The 18,983-nt window shown below is 42.4% G+C and overlaps 1 protein-coding gene and 1 long non-coding RNA gene across 6 annotated transcripts in view; one reads left to right on the forward strand and one right to left on the reverse strand.

Annotated features, from left to right (window-relative positions):
- Positions 1-15,549, reverse strand: part of LOC122542819 — a 29,377-nt gene extending 13,828 nt beyond the window's left edge. The window contains exons 1-2 of the long non-coding RNA XR_006309870.1: positions 15,340-15,549; positions 4,122-4,232 (exon numbers count right to left, since the gene is read on the reverse strand). This is a non-coding gene — a long non-coding RNA (uncharacterized LOC122542819). The remainder of the gene's footprint in view (positions 1-4,121; positions 4,233-15,339) is intronic.
- Positions 1-18,983, forward strand: part of LOC122542817 (neuronal PAS domain-containing protein 3-like) — a 433,604-nt gene that overhangs the window by 195,454 nt on the left and 219,167 nt on the right. The gene's annotated exons all lie outside the window — the stretch shown is intronic.

Consider the following 18,983-nt stretch of genomic DNA (forward strand, 5'->3'; position numbering starts at 1 on the left):
TGTGGGACTTTATCAAAGGCTTTCTGAAAGTCCAGGTACACTACATCTACTGTATTTCCCTCGTCCAACTTCATAGTTACATCCTCAAAAAATTCAAGAAGATTAGTCAAGCATGATTTCCCCTTTATAAATCCATGCTGACTCTGTCCTATCCTGTTACTACTATCCAGATGTGCAGTAATTTCATCCTTTATAATAGATTCCAGCATCTTTCCCACCACTGAGGTCAGACTAACTGGTCTATAATTTCCTGTTTTCTCTCTCCCACCTTTCTTAAAAAGTGGTACAACATTAGCCATCCTCCAATACACAGGAACTGATCCCGAATCTATCGAACTCTGGAAAATAATCACCAACACATCCACGATTCTCACACCACCTTCTTCAGTACCCTGGGATGTAGACCATCAGGCCCCGGGGACTTTTCAACTTTCAGACCTAACAGTCTCTCCAACACCAATTCCTGGCAAATATAAATTCCCTTAAGTTCAGGTCCTTCAGCCACTGTTACCTCAGGGAGATTGCTTGTGTCTTCCCCAGTGAACACACATCTGAAGTACCAATTCAATTCTTCTGCCATTTCTTTGTTCCCCGTAATATATTCCCCTGTTTCTGTCTTCAAAGGCCCAATTTTAGTCTTCACCATTTTTTTGCTTTTCACATACCTAAAAAAAGCTTTTACTATCCTCCCTTATATTATTGGCCAGTTTATCTTCGTACCTCATTTCTCCTCTGCGTATTTCCTTCTTAGTAATCCTCTGTTGTTCTTTAAAAGCTTCCCAGTCCTCCGTTTTCCCACTTATCTTTGCTATGTTATACTTTTTCTCTTTTAACTTTATATGTTTCTTAACTTCCCTCGTCAGCCACGGCCACCCATGCCTCCTCCTAGGATCTTTCTTCCATTTTGGAATGAACTGATCCTGCAACTTCTGCATTATACACAGAAATATCTGTCATTGTTCTTCCACTGTCATCCCTGCTAAGGTATTGCACCATTGAACTTTGGCCAGCTCCTCCCTTTTAGCTCCATAATTCCCTTTATTCAACAGAAATATTCAACAGAAATCCAATATAGTCTCGCACCGAATCCAACGTAGCTCCCACCCCCCACCCTCCAAGTCAGCCTATCTACACACTGAGTCCATGCCTCTAATATGACCACAACATCGTAGTTCCAAGTACTGATCCATGTTTCGGGTTGTGCTCATTTTCCTGTTTTCCACTCCCTCCAGTGTTGGGGTGTAGAACAAATGTGCGCAGTTCCATGTGACATCAAGCTGGCTTGGAGGAATTAAATCTGCTAGTCATCTGAAAGTTTCCTGTCTGCTGGATTGACAAATAAAGCAACAACGAGAATAACTTACCTTTAATGTAATGCCTTTAACACCTTAGGATGCTTCACAGGAGTGTTAGCAAGTAAATATTGACACCAAGTTATTTTCCTCCTGTTCTGTGAACTGTTCGCCTGACACACCGTGCCATCAGGAGTGGGTGGAGACATCATGATCCAACTCAATCTGAGTTGGAATGTGGGCTGAACTCCACGTTTGTTGATACCAACTTGACCGAAGCTGGCTATCCAACCAACCAACAGCCCCCAGGAAGTCGCTGTGACGATGTGCACAGTTCCTTATTGAAGTCCAGCGCTGGGGTAGTGATGGGAGAGACTCCAACCTCCTTTCCATCCCAAGACTGACCAAGAATCCTACTCCTACTGCCTGCCATGTGCGGAAGTATTTGCAGGTTGATAGTCAACCTGTTATGAATGGATCTTTCTTAGCTATTGAAAGTCCTGAATCGGGACTCAAACCCAAAGATTCTGGCCTACAGGCAGGGTCTCTTCTCTAAGGGTGCTACAAGCGCTGAGTCATAAAAGGAAATAATAGGGCAGATTGATGAAGGTTTAGGTTTGAAGGCATGTCTTAAATGAGAAGAGTTGAGATAGCAAGGTCTGGGGAAAGAATTCCAGGGGTCATGTCCGAGGGAGGTGGGGGCCTATGGAGGTACAGGCCGAGGGAGCTAGAGGTTAAGGCAGCTCAAGGCCTCGAGATCTGTGAGGCTAGTCAGCTAGAAGCCTAGGGAGCTGGGGGTCAAGGGAGCTAAGGCCTAAGAAGTTGGGGGCTACGTAGCTTGGGGCCAAGACACCTGAAGGCACGGCTGCTCATGGCAGGGGGAGTAAAATCAACGTTTATCAAGAGGTCAGAATTAGCTGAACACCGTGAACTTGAAGGATTATAAGGCTGGAGGTGGTTGCAGTGAAAAGGAGGAGTGATACCATTTTCGGGATTTGAAGAGAAGGATAAATTTGAAAGAGGACACTTGACCAGCAAGGGAGGTGTGGTGGATGAATGGGACTTATTATGAGTTGGGCAGCAGAGTTATGGATGATATCAGGGTCACAGAGGGTAAGAATGTGGGAGGTTGGCCAATATATACAATCCTGAGAACTCTGCATCAGTGTTTAAAATTAAGGGGTTACCAATTTAACGTGGAGATGAAAATTTTTTTTTCTCACAGAGTCATGAGTCTTTGGAACTCCATCTCTCAAAAGATTTGGAAGCATAAGTTTGGAATAGGGAGAGATTCTTGATGAGCAAGAAGATGAATGTGAAGCAATCAGATCAGTCATAATGTTGTTGAATGGCAGGCTTGAGAGACCAAATAGCCTATTCCTGCTCTTACTTCATATGTTTGAAAGCTGAAAGCGTGGATAAGGATTTCAAAGGAAGATAAGTTGAGTGAAGAAATGTTTGTGTGGCAAAAATATGCAGTCTTAATGATGGTAAGGATATGCAGTCGGAAGCTCCTTAAAGTCAAATTGGACATCATGGTTGCTAACAGTCTGGCTCACCTCAGACACTTGGAGTTGGTGACAAGGGTGTGGAGTTTGTAGTGGGGACTGAAGTAAATGGAAAACCCAGTTGTAGGAAACTTACTCACAGCACTGAATGTCAAACACTTAGTGTCAGTGGAAGGGGTCAAGAAAAGCTGAGATTTAATTAGATTGTGCACTAGGCCATTTGGCCCAAATGCTCCATGTTCGTATTTTTGCTTTATCAAGCTTCCTCCCAATATTGTTAATTTAACCCTTATCGACATCACCTTCTATGACTGACATCTCCGTGCTCTCAAGTATACATAAAAAATTCAATGATGCTATTTTGGAGAAGGTCAAGGATTTTGGCCCTTGCTGTTCCATCCAGTAATTTATCCCAGATGGACATGACTCTCTGACTATATATCACTTTGCTGATTGTGGGAGCTTGCTGCATACGAATTGGCTACTGCATTTCCAACATGACAACAGTGAGCACACTTCAACAGTGAACAGAGAAAATAGGAGCAGGATTTGGCCATGTGCTCCTTGAATCTGCTACACCATTCATTATGACCGATATGGGTGCAGATTTGCTCATTTAGCTGGAAGATTCACTTCCAGACATTTCATCACCCTACTAGATAACATCTTCAGTGGGCCTCCAGGCGAAGCACTGTTCATGATTCCTGCTTTCTATTTATATGTTTGGGTTGCTTTGGATTGGTGATGTCATTTTCTGTTCTTTTTCTCAGGGGATGGTAGATGGGGTCTAACTCGATGTATTTGTTGATAGAGTTCGGGTGGAATGCCATGCATCTAGGAATTATGAGTGATCATTCAACTCAGTAGACTATTCCCATTTCCCCCTCGTGATCCATTTAGGCCCAAGTGCTATATTCAACTCCTCCTTGCAATCATACAACATTTTGGCCTTGTCCACTTCCTGTGGCAGAGAATTCCACATCTCACCACTCTGTGTGACGAAATTTCTCCTCATCTCAGTTTCAAATGATTTACATCTTTAGACTGTGAGTCCTAGTTCTGGGCTCCCCAGTCATTGAGACCATCCTTACTGTATCTATGCTGTCTAGACTTGTTAGAAGCCATCAAAGCAAAAAGAAAGGCAATTCATCGAGCACAAAGTGCTTAGCAGCATCCTAAGATTGTGAAAGGTGCTTTAGAAATGCAAATCTTTCTTTCTCACTGTGGAAGGTGTTGGGTTAAGTCCAGTTGGCTGTCTCTCAGAAACAGCAAGGCTTAATTACTGTATATTAAACCGGTTAGTGAGGCAATTCAATATCACCCTTGTGGTCTTTACAGCAGATGGTCAGGAGGCAGTGGTAGAAGCAGAGGTCTGGGAGAAAGCTATCCGATTTAGCTATCAGCCGTGGAGAGGTGTAGAATGTGAAGAAACCTAAAATAGACAATGAAAGAGAAAGGAAATCAACTTTAATAAAACCAACAGTTTAAATGCGTCCACTGAAGCATTATAAATACACTCAAAAGTTCCAGGAATTTAACTCTGCAATCCAACCTGACATCTTACTCAGCTTTTGTTTCTTATCTGCGAATGTTCATATTTACTTATCGAAAATTTAAGTGCAATTTTTAGTCAGAAAATCCATTCTGAGTTGTCAGAGGGTTAAATGTACAGGGAAATGCCTGCACATCAGTTGCAAAAACTGCAGCTCCAGTAATTAAACCGACTGTGCCGTCAGTCGCAGTGACATCAAATAACAAATTCTTGACTAATTGCAATAATTGTCACTGTAATTTTCTTTCTTGTCTATTTTTCTGCCCCCCCCCCCGCCCAGTTTTAATTTTCTTCTTAATGCAGCTTGTCAATGAATTCCCAGAGGTCACAAAATAATTTTGCACTGATAAAACAAAGCAAGGGCAAGATCTGTTTCCAAGCTACAGAAAGTGATGGGAAGTTCCTCTCTTCACTTTGCTCCTCACCGTGATTAACAGTCTTGGTGAGCACATTTTCACTGATGTAGCACCATTTCGCCATCTCAGGACATCCCACAGAGAACAACCAATTTCTGAAGCATAGTGGCTCATGTACATTTGGAAAATTCACACCAGGATCTCTACAAATTGTGACACATTAATGATCACAAATGCATGTGATATAGCTAATGTAACCCCACTGTTTTAAAAAAGGGGGGAGAGAGAATTTTAGACCAGTTAACCTGACATAGTGGGGAAATTGCTGGAGTCCATTATTAAAGATTTAATAGTAAATTACTTAGAAAACAAAACTGGATCAGACAGAGTCAGCATGGATTTATGAAAGGGAAACCATATTTGATAAATTGACTGAAATTTTTCGAGGATGTAACTGGATGCTTAGGAGAGGCGTTGGCCTAGTGGTATTATAGTTGGACTATTAATCTAGAGACTCTGGATCGTGGAATTTGAATTCATCAAAAATTCTGGAATTAAGAGTCTAATGATGACCATGAATCCATTGTCGATTGTTGGAAAAGCCCATCTGGTTCACTAATGTCCTTTAGGGTAGGAAACTGCCATCCTTACCTGGCTTGGCCTGGCCTGCATGTGACTCCAGACCCACAGTAATGTGGTTGATTCTTAATCACTCTCTGGGCAATTAGGGATGGGCAATAAATGCTGACCGAGCCAGTGATGCTCACATCCTGTGAATGAATAAAAAAACTAGTAGAGTTGATAAGGGGAGCCAATGGACGTGATTTACTTCGACTCTCAGAACGCTTTTAATAATGTCCCTCATAAGCATGTAAAATTATAGTAAATGGAATTGGAGTAGTGTATTGACATGGATTGAGAACGGTGTAGGAATGAACGGGTCTTCTTCCAAGTGGCAGCTAGTGACTAGTGACATACCACAAGGATCAGTGGTTGGATGCCAGCTGTTCACAATATATATTAATGATTTAGATGAGAGAACTAAATGTGATATCTGTGAATTTGCAATGACACAAAGCCGGGTGGGAGGGTGAGCTATGAGGAGCAGGCAGTCATGCTTCAGTGTGAATTGGACAAGTTGAGTGAGTGGGCAGATGCATGGCAGATGAACACTTCGGATTGATTCCGAGGTTGAGAAGATTAGTTTATGAGGAGAGATTGAGTAGATTGGGACTATGCTCATTGGAAATAAGAAGAATGAAGGGGGAATCTTAAAGAAACATATAAAATTCTAAAGGGAGTAGATAATATAGAAGCAGGGAAGTTGTTTCCACTGGCAGGTGAATCTAGACGTAGGGGGCATGGCCTCAAAATAAGGGAGAGCAAATTTAGGATTGGGTTGAAGAGAAACTTCTTTTTCCAAAGGGTTGTGAATTTGTGGAATTCCCTGTCAGTGAAGCAGTCAAGCCTACCTCATTGAATGTTTTTAAGGCAAAGGTAAATTTTTGAAGAGTAAAGGAATTAAGGGTTATGGTGAGCAGGTAGATAAGTGGAGCTGAATCCATGAAAAAGATTGGCACTGATCTTATTGAATGGTGGAGTGGGCTCAAGGGACCAAATGCCCAACTCCTGCTCCTATTTCTTATGTTCTTATGAACTGTGATATGGGTAATCACTTGGTAGCAAAACAGGAAGGCAGATTATTAACTGAATAGTGGTAGATTGGGAAAGGGGAAGGTGCGGTGAGACCTGGGTGTCCTCGTACACCAATCATTGAAAGTAAACATGCAGGTGCTGAATTAGAATGGTGCTGGAAAAGCACAGCAACTCAGACAGCATCCAAGGAGCAGGAAAATCGATGTTTCAGACAAAAGCCTTTCATCAGGAATACAGGTAGCGAGTCTGTTTCAGGACATGGTTGAAGAGCTGCAGGGCAGAGGAAATGATCTAGGATTTGCAGTGGGACAGGGACTCCCTGAGATTTTTGTAGAGAGAGGAGGAAAACTTCTTCGAGGCAGGCATCCTTGCAAGAGATGAGATGAGGAGAAGCCTTTTCACCCAGAGAGTGGTGAGCCTGTGGAATTCTGTGCCACAGAAGGTGGTTCGGGCCAAAACATTGAATGTTTTCAAGAAGGAGTTAGATATAATTCTTAGTGTTAAAGAGATTAAAGGCTGTTGGGTGAAAGCGGAAACAGGATATTGAGTTGGATGATCAGCCATATGTATATTGAATGGGGGAGCAGGCTCAAATGACTAAGTGGTCTACTCCTGTTCCAATTTTCCATGTTTCTGTCACTCGGTGCATTTTGTCTGAGGTCAATGTCATCGGCTGTTCCTTGATTGAAGGGACTGCTGAGGGCTACGGATTTCTGTTCTGAGTTCCTGATTCTTGATCGATTCCTGACCTGCAGTTCTTTGGGCGAGTGGAGCAGGATATCCTATAAGATAGTGAGGCTAGAGGGTAGGATTTGCTCCCATTTCTTGCCTCCTCTGGTGTTGCTGTGCATCATTGTTAAGGCCTGGACTTTGAATTTGGACCCTGATGCAGCTTGATGGACATGTTGATGCCATTTTGAACAATTGGTTCCAAGCTGCTCCATGTTATTAATGTCAAAACTGCTGTGCATCAAGGAGAGCATCCGAGTGCCTTTGAAGTGGTTTCCTCATTCTTCCCTGGGACATTGGCCATTTGAGACTTGAGAAAATAGGAAATTGCAGGGGAGGGAGACACTTTTGTGCCATGCAGGCAAAGTGTTCGGTCCATTATAGATGGTTTTGCAGGAGCTTTGCCTCAATGCTTGAGGATTTGAGTTCAAGATAGATGTTCCTTCCATTGAATCCAGAGGATGTGGCAGATTCATTCCAGATAAAATTTCTCTCATACTCTGTCACTGATACATAGTCTAAGTGTCAGTATACAAGAGTGCTTTGAAGGAGTAACATTGATGAGGACACTAGACACTGATGAGAACATTAAATGGTGTGGATGTTCAGACCAACTATGATTTGCTTAAATGTTGGAATGGGAATGATGGGCAAAATGGCCTCCTCCTGTTTTTACTTTCTTGTATTTTATATGCTCACTGCTGGTGGACTCTTGATCTCAGTTGAATTCCAGCCTAAACAGCTTTTCATATGGAAGTCCTTCCCAACTACACCCCTTTCATCGTGTTCTCTTATTGTTCCTTTATGCTCTCCTATCCGCATAACAAGAGAGGAGGCAAATAAAGGCAGAAATTGCTGGTGGAACTTGGAAGGTCTGACAGCATGTGTGGGTAGAAAGCAGAGTTAATATTTGGTGACTCTTCATCAGAACTGTTAATAGCTAGGAAAAAGTATTAATGCTGAAGCTGAAGGGGTGCGGGCTGGGCGAAAGGGAGAAGTGAGCAGATAGGTGGAGACAGAGGTAAAAACAATGACTGCAGATGCTGGAAACCAGATTTTGGATCAGTGGTGCTGGAAGAGCACAGCAATTCAGGCAGCATCCGACGAGCAGCAAAATCGACGTTTTGGGCAAAAGCCCATCATCAGGGAGACAGAGCCCAAGAGAGAGATATATAAAAGGTGTAGGTAACATAGAGATTATGGAGAGCAAGGAGGACAAAAGAAAGTCTGAATAAGAGATACAAAGAGCTAAAAGTGAGAAAATGGGTTAGCTGTGCTGAATGCAATCCAAATAATGCGCTTGAGAGTTACAAGTTAGCCAGGAAAGACCTAAAGAGAGAGCTAAGAAGAACCAGGACGGAACATGAGAAGTCATTGGCGGATAGGATCATGGAAAACCCTAAGGCTTTCTATAGGTATATCAGGAATAAAAGAATGACGAGAGTAAGATTAGGCAGAGTAGTGGGAAGTTGTGCGTGGAGTCAGAGGAGAAAGGGAAAGTGCTAAATGAATACTTTATTTATTCACACTGGAAAAAGACAATGTGGTTGAGGAAAATACTGGGATACAGGCTATTAGACTAGATGGGATTGAGGTGCGTAAGGAGGAGGTGTTAGCAATTCTGGACAGTGTAAAAATAATTAAATCCTCTAGGCCAGACAGGATTTATCCCAGGATTCTCTGGGAAGGCAGGGAGGAGATTGCCGAAGCTTTGGCTTTGATCTTTATGTCGTCATTGTCTACAGGAACAGTGCCAGAAGACTGAAGGATAGCAAATGTTGTTTCCTTGTTCAAGAAGGGGAGTAGAAACAAGCCTGAAAATTATAGACCTGTGAGCTTTACTTCGGTTGTGGGTAAAGTGTTGGAAAGGGTATAAGAGATAGGATTTATAATAACCTAGAAAGGAATAATTTGATTAGGGATAGTCAACATGGTTTTGTAAAAGTAGGTTGTGCCTCACAAACCTTATTAAGTTCTTTGAGAAGGTGACCAAACACGTGGATAAGGGTAAAGCAGTTTATGTGGCATATATGGATTTCAGTAAGGCGTTTGGTAAAGTTCCCCACGGTAGGCTATTACACAAAATATGGAGGCATGGGATTGAGGGTGTTTAACGGTTTGGATCAGAAATTGGCTAGCTCAAAGAAGACAGGGTGGTGGTTGATGGGAAATATTCATCCTGAAGTTCAGTTACTGGTGGTGTACCGCAAGGATCTGTTTTGGGTCCACTGTTGTTTGTCACTTTTATAAATGATCTCGATGAGAGCATAGAAAGATGGGTTAGTAAATTTGTGGATGACACTAAGGTCGGTGAAGTTGTGGATAGTGACGAAGGATGTAGTAGGTTACAGAGGGACATAGATAAGCTGCAGAACTGGGCTGAGAAGTGGCAAGTTCAGTGTGGAAAAGTGTGAGATGAATTACTTTGGAAGGAGTACCAGGAATGCAGAGTACTGGGCTAATGGTAGAATTCTTGGTCGTGTAGATGAGCAGAGAGATCTCGGTACGTGGATCCCTGAAAGTTGCAACCCATGTTGATAGGGTTGTTAAGAAAGTATACGGTGTGTTAGCTTTTATTGGAAGAGGGATTGAGTTCAGAACCATGAAATCATGCTACAGCTGTACAAAACTCTAGTGTGGCCACATTTGGAGTATTGCATACAGTTCTGGTCATCGCGTTATAGAAAGGATATGGAAGCTTTGGAAAGGGTTCAGAGGAGATTTACTATGATGTTGCCTGGCATGGAGGGAAGAGCTGAAAATGTGTTGCTGGAAAAGTGCAGCAGGTCAGGCAGCATCCAGGGAACAGGAGAATCCTTGGATGCTGCCTGACCTGCTGCGCTTTTCCAGCAACACATTTTCAGCTCTGATGTTGTATAGGACAGATCTGTCCCCACCAGCACTGTACCCCAGTGTTGTACAGTGCAGACCTGTCCCCACAAGTACTGTACCCCAGTGATATACAGTGGCAGCCTGTCCTCACAACTATTGTATCCCAGTGATATACAGTCACAGACCTGTCTCACACCAGTAATGTACCCTGATGTTGTATAGGACAGACCTGTCTCCACCAGTACTATACCACAGTGTTGTATAGTGACAGACCTGTTCCCCTCATACTATACCCTGTGTTTTGAAGTGACACATTTCACTCACCCTGTAATTCACTGTCAGGTATCCATTATTCTATATATAACCTGTGTTGATCACTAGATGAAATTGTAGCCTATATTTCATACTAAAGTCTATCTGTAGTATTAAGTATGATGATGGGTAAAGAAATAATCAGTCTTTACTTCAGAACAATTTAGCTTTCAGTACCCTCCTCCTTCCTCTTCTCCACAACACAAGCACAAAGTTGGCTGTGGAATTCTCTTTCTATGTCTGCTCTTAAAAAAAATCTTTAAATGTCTTTTAACTGCAAAAGCAAAGATCCCTGAAATCTATCCCGTTCTTATTATAAATATTGGAGGTTTTTTTTGTTTGCAACACTTTGAGAAAAGCTGATACAATGGTTTTTTTTGTTAAGACCAGAGAATTTCAAAGAGCAAAGGATTTGCATCTTTTTATCCATGTTATTTTAAGCACTGATGTAAAGGAAAGGCAGTCATCTACAGTGTGATTATTGCTGAAGAGAGGGACATGTTGGTGAAGTTTTTCATTTTGCATTCATCAGGAGACATGCAAGAATGCCAAATTTCACATGAAAACAATTTATACTGCAGGAGAAAAGGAAATAAGATTAGCCAGCAAGTCAACGCTGATTAGCCAAGATGTTGCTATGGAGAAAGTAATGGCAGCTGTAAGCTCCCAAAGCTTTCTGGTAATTCCAGTTGGTGCAAAGGCTGAACACATTCCTTTTATTTACAGAGAACGGGTCCCTATTTATAGATGACTGTCACTTTAAGGTATCTTAAATTGGTTGTAAGTGTAGCTTTTGACGCACTTGGGATTTTTTAGTTAGTGCTGCCCAATCACAGAATTGCATTAATAATAGTTGTTTTGTTTTGGGATCTGCAGGTGTGGGCTTTCTGAGTGTGATCTATACCCTGTCTGTTATGACCAACTAGAGTAATGTGCTATTTGGTTTGACTGGACTTTTTGCTGGGTTGTATGACCTACTTATGTTGCACCAGCTCTGAAAATCTCACGCGAACTTCCTTAATTGTGCATCATGTGACAGGGTACCCCATTTCTGGAAAATTTCACTGCATTACCACAGCATGGGAATCAATAACACTGCAAAGCTTCCTTTCCAGACTTAATCTTTCAGACCACACCCCACCCCATCCTGTTTTCCACATAAAAATTGTTTTCCTAGCTACCGTCAGTTCTGAGGAAGCATCACTGGACTTAGATTTCTCTCCTCAGATGCTGCCAGAGCTGCTGAGCTTTTCTAGCAATTTCGGTTTCCAAAGAAGCAGGCCATTCAGCCCTTCGAGTCTACACTGCCCCTCTTTAGAGCATCCCACCACCAGCCCCATTTTCCTGTAAATGCCTGCATTTCCCATGGCTAGCCCACCTAGTCTGCACATTCCTGGACACTATGGGCAATTTAGCATGGAAAATCCACCCTAACCTGCACACCTTCGGACTGTGGGAGGAAACCAGAGCACCCAAGCAGACCCGGGGAGAATGTGCAAACTCCACATTGACAGTCACCTGAGGCTGAAATCCCTGGCACTGTGAGGCAGCAGTGCGAACCACTGAACCACCATGCCACTCCACAGTTTTTGTTTCTGATTTCCAGCATCCACAGTTCTTTTGGTTTTTAATTCTTCAGGAATTTTCTGTGCCAATATAATCCAACCGGAAGAAGTTAGGAGGTGCAAAATTTCAGTAAACAGCCCCATAACTGCAGGCGGCTGAACGTGGGGTTAGGGTGATGGGTTTGCTTCCTTTGCCTGAGATTTTGATCATCCCTTGCTCCTGTGTTTTATCCACTGCACACCCGGCTTTGAGCACAGTTACCCATTCCCACCTAATCCTAGACTGAGTATCACATTATAGAACATAGAACTTAGAATATCACAGCGCAGTACAGGCTCTTCGGTTCTCGATGTTGCGCCAACTTGCGGAACCAATCTTAAGCCCACCTAACCTACACTATTCCACTCTCATCCATATGCCTATCCAATGGCCATTTAAATGTCCTTGAAGTTGGCGAGTCTACTACTGTTGCAGGCAGCGTGTTCCACACCCTTACTACTCTCCGAGTAAATAAACTAACTCTGAGCTCTGTCCTATATCCACCACCCCTCAATTTAAAGCTATGTCCCCTCGTGCTAGCCATCGCCATTTGAGGAAAAAGGCTCTCACTGTCCAACCTATCTAACCCTCTGATTAGCTTATACGTCTCAATTAAGTCACTTCCCAACCTTCTTCTTTCCAATGAAAACTGCCTCAAGTCCCTCAGCTTTTCCTCCTAAGACCTTCCCTCCATGCCAGGAGAAAGTGAGGTCTGCAGATGCTGGAGATCAGAGCTGAAAATGTGTTGCTGGAAAAGCGCAGCAGGTCAGGCAGCATCCAGGGAACAGGAGAATCGACGTTTCGGGTATAAGCCCTTCTTCAGGAATGAGGAGGGTGTGCCAAGCAGGCTAAGATAAAAGTTAGGGAGGAGGGACTTGGGGGAGTGGCGTTGGAAATGCCATAGGTGGAAGGAGTTTAAGGTGAGTGTGATATGCCGGAGAGGGGTTGGGGGCGGAGAGGTCAGGAAGAAAATTGCTGGTCAAGAAGGCGGTTCTGAGTCCTCAATATCCTCTTGCAAGGATGCCTGCCTTGAAGAAGTTTTCCTCCACTCTCTGTAAGTAACCCTACTGCGAATCCTCTTGCAAGGATGCCTGCCTTGAAGAAGTTTTCCTCCACTCCCTATAAGTAACCCTACTGCGAATCCTCTTGCAAGGATGCCTGCCTTGAAAAAGTTTTCCTCCTCTCTCTACAAGAATCTCAGGGAGTCCCTCTCCCACTGCAACTCCCAGGTCATTTCCTCTGCCCTGCAGCTCTTCAACCATGTCCTGAAACAGACTCGCTACCTGTATTCCTGATGAAGGGCTTTTGCCCGAAACATCGATTTTCCTGCTCCTTGGATGCTGTCTGAACTGCTGTGCTTTTCCAGCACCACTCTAATTCAGAATCTGGTTTCCAGCATCTGCAGTCATTGTTTTTACCTAGTTGAATTTAACCCTACTGCAAATCCTCTTGCAAGGATTATCTGTGGAAAAGACCTTTGCTCTTCATCTTATCTATACCCTTCATGATTTTATAAACCTCTATAAGGTCACGCCTCAACCTCCCATGCTCCAGTGAAAAATGTCCCAGACTATCCAGCCTCTCCTTAGAATTCAAATCCTCCATTCCCGGCAACACCCTGGTGAATCTTTTCTGAACCGTCTCCACTTTAATAAAATCCTTCCTGTAATGGGGTGAAACCAGAGCTGGACGCAGTACACCAGACGAGGCCTCACCAATGTCCTGTACAACCCCAACATGACATCCCAACTCCTATACAGTCATGGACACATACAATATGGAAACAGACCCTTCCGTCCCATACATCCATGCCAACCAGATATCCTAAATAAGTCTAGTTCCACTTATGGCCTATATCCCTCTAAACCCTTCCTATTCATCTACTCATCCAGATGCCTTTTAAATGTTGTCATTGTACCAGCCTCCACCACTTCCTCTGGAACCTCATTCCATACACACATCACCATCTGCATGAAAAAGTTGTCCCTTAGGTCTCTTTTAAATCTTTCCCCTCTCATCGTAAACCTATGCCCTCTAGTTTAGGATTCCCCCGCCTGGAAAAAACCCTTGCCTGTCTATTTACCCTATCCATGCCTCTCGTGATTTTATAAACCTCTAAGGTCACCTCTCAGCCTCAGAGGCTCCAGGGAAAATAGCTTCAACGTATTCAGCCTCTCCCTATAGCTCAAACCCTCCAACCCTGGCAACGTCCTTGCAAATCTTTTCTTAACCCTTTCAAGTTTCACAACATCCTTCCTTTAGCTGGTAGATCAGAAATGAATACAGTATTCTAACAGTGGCCTAACCAATGTCCTGTACATCTGCAACATGACCTCCCAACTCCTATACTCAATGCACTGGCCAATAAAGGCAAGCATAAAAGTGCTGATAAGGTGAGATGACATTAAGTAAGGATGAGCTTGTCAGAAGCATCGACATGAATAGAACTTAATTGGGCCACACAGCTTGTCTTTGTGTTGGATAATGGGGAGCTAGTGACATATCCCTCTCCCTCATTATGGGCATTTAAGCGGGCATTGGATAGGCATATGGAGGATAGTGGGCTAGTGTAGTTTAGGTGGGCTTGGATCGGCGCAACATCGAGGGCCGAAGGGCCTGTACTGCGCTGTATTCTTCTATGTTCTATGTTCTATATCGTTAATACCATTGGTCTATAGATCAGGACCCTAGATAATGTTCTGGAGATATGGATTTGAATCCCACCAAGACAGATGGTGAAATTTGAATTCGATTAAAAGAAATATGAACTTTTCTTTCGAAAGGTAGCCTAATGGTGATCACATAACCACTGTCAACTATTGTAAAAACCTATCTATTATCAGTAATGCCCTTCGGGGAAAGAAACCTGGTCTGGGCTACATGTGACTCCAGATCCACAGTAATGTGGATCACTGCCTTCTAGGCTACTGGGAATGAGCAATAAATGCTGATGTAGTCACAGCGATGCCAATATCCCATGCATTAAGTTCTTTTTTCAAAAAGATTCTATATAAATTGAATTTAGCCACATTATTAGCCACATTTATGTTTATCAAAATGTCTTCTGGAAAGCATCAAATGATTTCCAAATTGTACAAGTTACAGATGGGATAATTTAATGGTCTTTTTGTCTCTGGTGTCAGCTATGGTTCAGTGGATTGTACCCTTACTTTTTCATCACAAGGACCTGGGTTCAAATCCCAGGAGCGTGTGCACTACCAACTGAATCAAGATTAAATATAAGTCTGCCACCATTCTCTATTCCCTGAGGAAAAAGGACATACAGTCTGTGTTTACAGCATGGAAGCGGCCATTTGAATGTGCCTGTGCCGGCCCTTTCTGGAAAACCTTGTTTGTACGTTGAACTACTTGTCTGTTATATATTGTAAATTGGTTTCAACTAACTATAATGATCACTCATTTGAAAGAAACTCTCTCATCACATTTATGGAGCTTCCTAAGCGATGTGAACTGTGGCTCATTGGAAGGGCTCTTACCTTAGATGCTTGAAAATTGTGGGATCAGGACTTGAGTGCACAGATCATGACTGATGTATTGGTGAAATACTGAAGAGGTGCTACATATCAGTAGTGTTGACCTTTGGAGGAGGTGGAAAAGATTCCATGGCACAATTTCTGAGGAAAACTGGAGGATTTCTCTCTGGCGTTTTGGCCTATATTATTCCGTCAATCATCATCACAGGAAAGAGGTCTCTGGTAAATTCTACAGTCAATCCACTTCAATGAACATCCAACTCATTGGTTGTGAAGTTTTTTTTACTGATGGGTGAGCTGCCTTCTTGAACCGTTCCATTTGAGAGCTGTTGGAGAGGAAAGTACATTGGGATGTCTTGTTGTCATGAAAGACATATATAAATGCAAGTCTTTCATTTGTGTTAGTTTAAGGATTGCTTACTACCCCATTTTGTTTCAAAATGCCACACCATCACCTTTTCAAGGGCAGCTAAGGATGGGCAATAAAAGCTGGTCAGCCAGCGGCATGAACCTCCAGCGAATGAATAAAATAAAAACTCTCTAAGCCTTTCCTCCTTTCTAATATGTCTTTCTAATATGTGAAGGGGTGAATAGTAATCATTAGTTATTCTTCGTTGTGGGATGTATGAAAATAAACACAAGGTTTTTGTAAAAGAATGTCAATTCAAAAATAACTTTAGGGAGGTAATATTGTGGCTTGGGGACAGGGTTCAAATCCCACCAGAACAGTTGGAATTTAAATTAAATTAAATTTGGAATATAAAACCGATCTCTGTAATAGTGACTATGAAATTATCATTGTTTTTTGTTGTAAAAACCCATCAGGTTCAGTCATGTTCTTTAAGGAAGGAAATCTGCCTTTCTTATCTGGTCTTAACGACATGTGATTCCAGGTCCGCATCAATGCATTTCACCCTTAACTGCCCTCTGAAATTGTCTTAGCAAATGAAACAATTCCAGAGTAGTTAAGGATGGGCAATATTCTAATATCAGAACCAGCTGGGATATCCTGAGTAGAGTCTGTACCAGCTGGCTTGCTAGTGTCCATCCAGGCTACTGATACCCTGTAAGGAATGGTGTCCAAACAATTCCTTCAGCAGAAAATAGGCTGTCTATTCATGAATTGTAAATAGATTTATTTTGTGTTACTTAATTGCTAATCGCATTACACCTGAGATATGTAATGGCCTGTTGTGTGAGATTAAGCACAACTCATTACCACTTTAGCTAAACACTGTTAAAAGTAAGAGTCCTGAAGGGTGGAGCTTACCTTATGATATCAGTTAACCCTTTCAGGTACTATCTTATACACTTTAAGGCTGCGATAGATTCTTCATCAAGAGGGTAATCAAAAGTTGGGGGATAGGGCAGGAAAGTGGACATAAGGAATGTCAGTCAGCCATGATCCTACTGAATGGCAGAGCAGACTGAAGGGGCCGAATTGCCTACTCCTGTTCCTATTTTTTATTGTCTTAACAGGCAACAAATGCTGGCCTTGCCAGTGACACCCACATCCCATGAAGGAGAGAAAATGAGATAAGACCTTTCAGTGATTGTGTAGCATGCTCACTCACTAGCTAGGATCATCTGTGAAAACAAAAATGATCTATTGCCATTTATCTCAAGGTTGCTTTTGGGATCTTGCTGTGTGTGAAGTGGGTCTCTGATGTTACAATGGTGACTACACTTTGCAGGCATTTCATTGGCTTTAACATGCTTTGGGACGTCCAGAGCATGTGAAAGGTGCTGCACAAATGCAAGTCTTGTGGCCACTCCTGAAGAATAGTTGTTCAGAAAGACCTTCATCTTCACAGTCTTCAAAAGAGAAGAGTGAGAGTACAAGAATTGGGAGAGATGGTGGCTTAGAGAGTTACAAATGGCGTGTTTTGAAAAATTACCCAATGGGAAAATAAGTAAAATTCATGAGTGACATACAGGGGTCCAACTCATCTCAAAATGGAGCTGCATTCTGAGATGTTCCAATTAATGTTTATTTTTCAATGGTTATTTGCTCTGGAACCTGTGATTTTTGTTTTATTACGTGGGATAGTGAGAATCTGTTTCCCCTGGGTCCTGAGTTCAACTGGGCTGGGGAAGGCAGAATCTCAAAATGAAGAGTAGTCCCACCTTTGACTGAGATGAAGAGAAATTTCTTCACTCAGAAGATTGTGAGTCTATGAAATTCTCTACCCTGGACAGTTGTTGGGTTGAACAGATCAAGAGACTTTTAAACTCTAAGGAATTCAAGGATGGGGACATCAATATATGAGCAGGAGTAAGCTGTTTAGCTCATCGAACCTGCCTTGCCATTCAATATGATCATGGCTGATCTTATAAAGAGGATCTATGAAAAGAAACTGGATTAGTTAGGATAATATTTGCTGGGGTTTATAAGAATAAGAGGGGAATCTCATAGAAATTTGTAAAATTCTAACAGGACTTGACAGGGTAATGGCAGAAAGGATGATCCTGGGAAGTTCAGAACCAGGTCATAGTCTAAGGATACAGGCCATTTAGGATTGAGATGAGAAATTTCTTCGCCTATAGAGGTAAGCCTGTGGAATTCTGTGCCACAGAAAATGGCTGATGCCAAAACATTGAATGTTTTTCAGAAAGAATTATATAAAGTTCTTTGGGCTAAAGGAGAAATCTTCTTTCAGTATCCACCCTTGTCAAGTTTCTGCAGGATTTAAAAAATTTCAATGAGATCGACTCTCATTCTTCCAAACTCAGACAGATCATGGGTCCAACCTGTCCATCACAGGATACCACCCTCACGTCCGAGGGAACAGGCAGGAACGTGAGGTGGAGGTCAAAAATCAAGTGTGAACCTATTAAATGGTGGAGTGGGCTTGAGGAGCTGAGGAAAATCACCCTGCTTCTATTTTGTCTGTTCTTGTGAGATGAAAATCGGGCTCCTTGTGATGGTTTTTGTATATTCTAATTGCGATGAGGGCAGGTGTAAAGAGACGTATTCAGACCCCTGGCAACCACAGTGATGAATCAAAGCAGATACTCAGCACAACAGTTGCCCTTTTCACAGTCTGTCAGAAAAAAGCATTTGCATTTTGTTAACTAATTAAAATTAGACAGTGTTTGAGCTCTGTCACACAGCTGCAACCTTGGATGTGTTTACCATTTGCAAGAAGACAACTTTCCTCCTCCCCTGGAGAATTGAGGAATATTGCAGGCGGGGGAAAGACTGAATTTTGCTTTTTAAAGATAACAATCGACAAGAAGGCAATGATTTGAGTTTCTGTCAACATGGTTTAAATTTGGTGATGAATATGAAGGCCCAAATTGCCTGAAAGGTTTTATTGCTGGTGTTAATGTGAGAGGATTTGTGTACAGAAATAATGATGTCTTGGGACAGTGATATAGACTCTTCTGGCTACTGGGGTATTGGATACTGTCCTTGGACTCCTTATTGAAGGAACAATAACTTGCCACAGAGAGAACACAACAGTGATAGGAGTTGGATATCTGGTTTTCAACAGTGTCATAGAGTCATGCAGACCCTTCAATACAACTTGTCTATTCCGACCAGACATCCCAATCTGACCTCGTCCCATTTAATGGCCAATATCCCTCTAAATCCTTCCTATTCATAAACACATCCAGATGACTTTTAAATGTTGTAATTATAT

Source organism: Chiloscyllium plagiosum, chromosome 41, assembly GCF_004010195.1.
Source record: "Chiloscyllium plagiosum isolate BGI_BamShark_2017 chromosome 41, ASM401019v2, whole genome shotgun sequence".
Lineage (NCBI taxonomy): Eukaryota > Metazoa > Chordata > Chondrichthyes > Orectolobiformes > Hemiscylliidae > Chiloscyllium > Chiloscyllium plagiosum.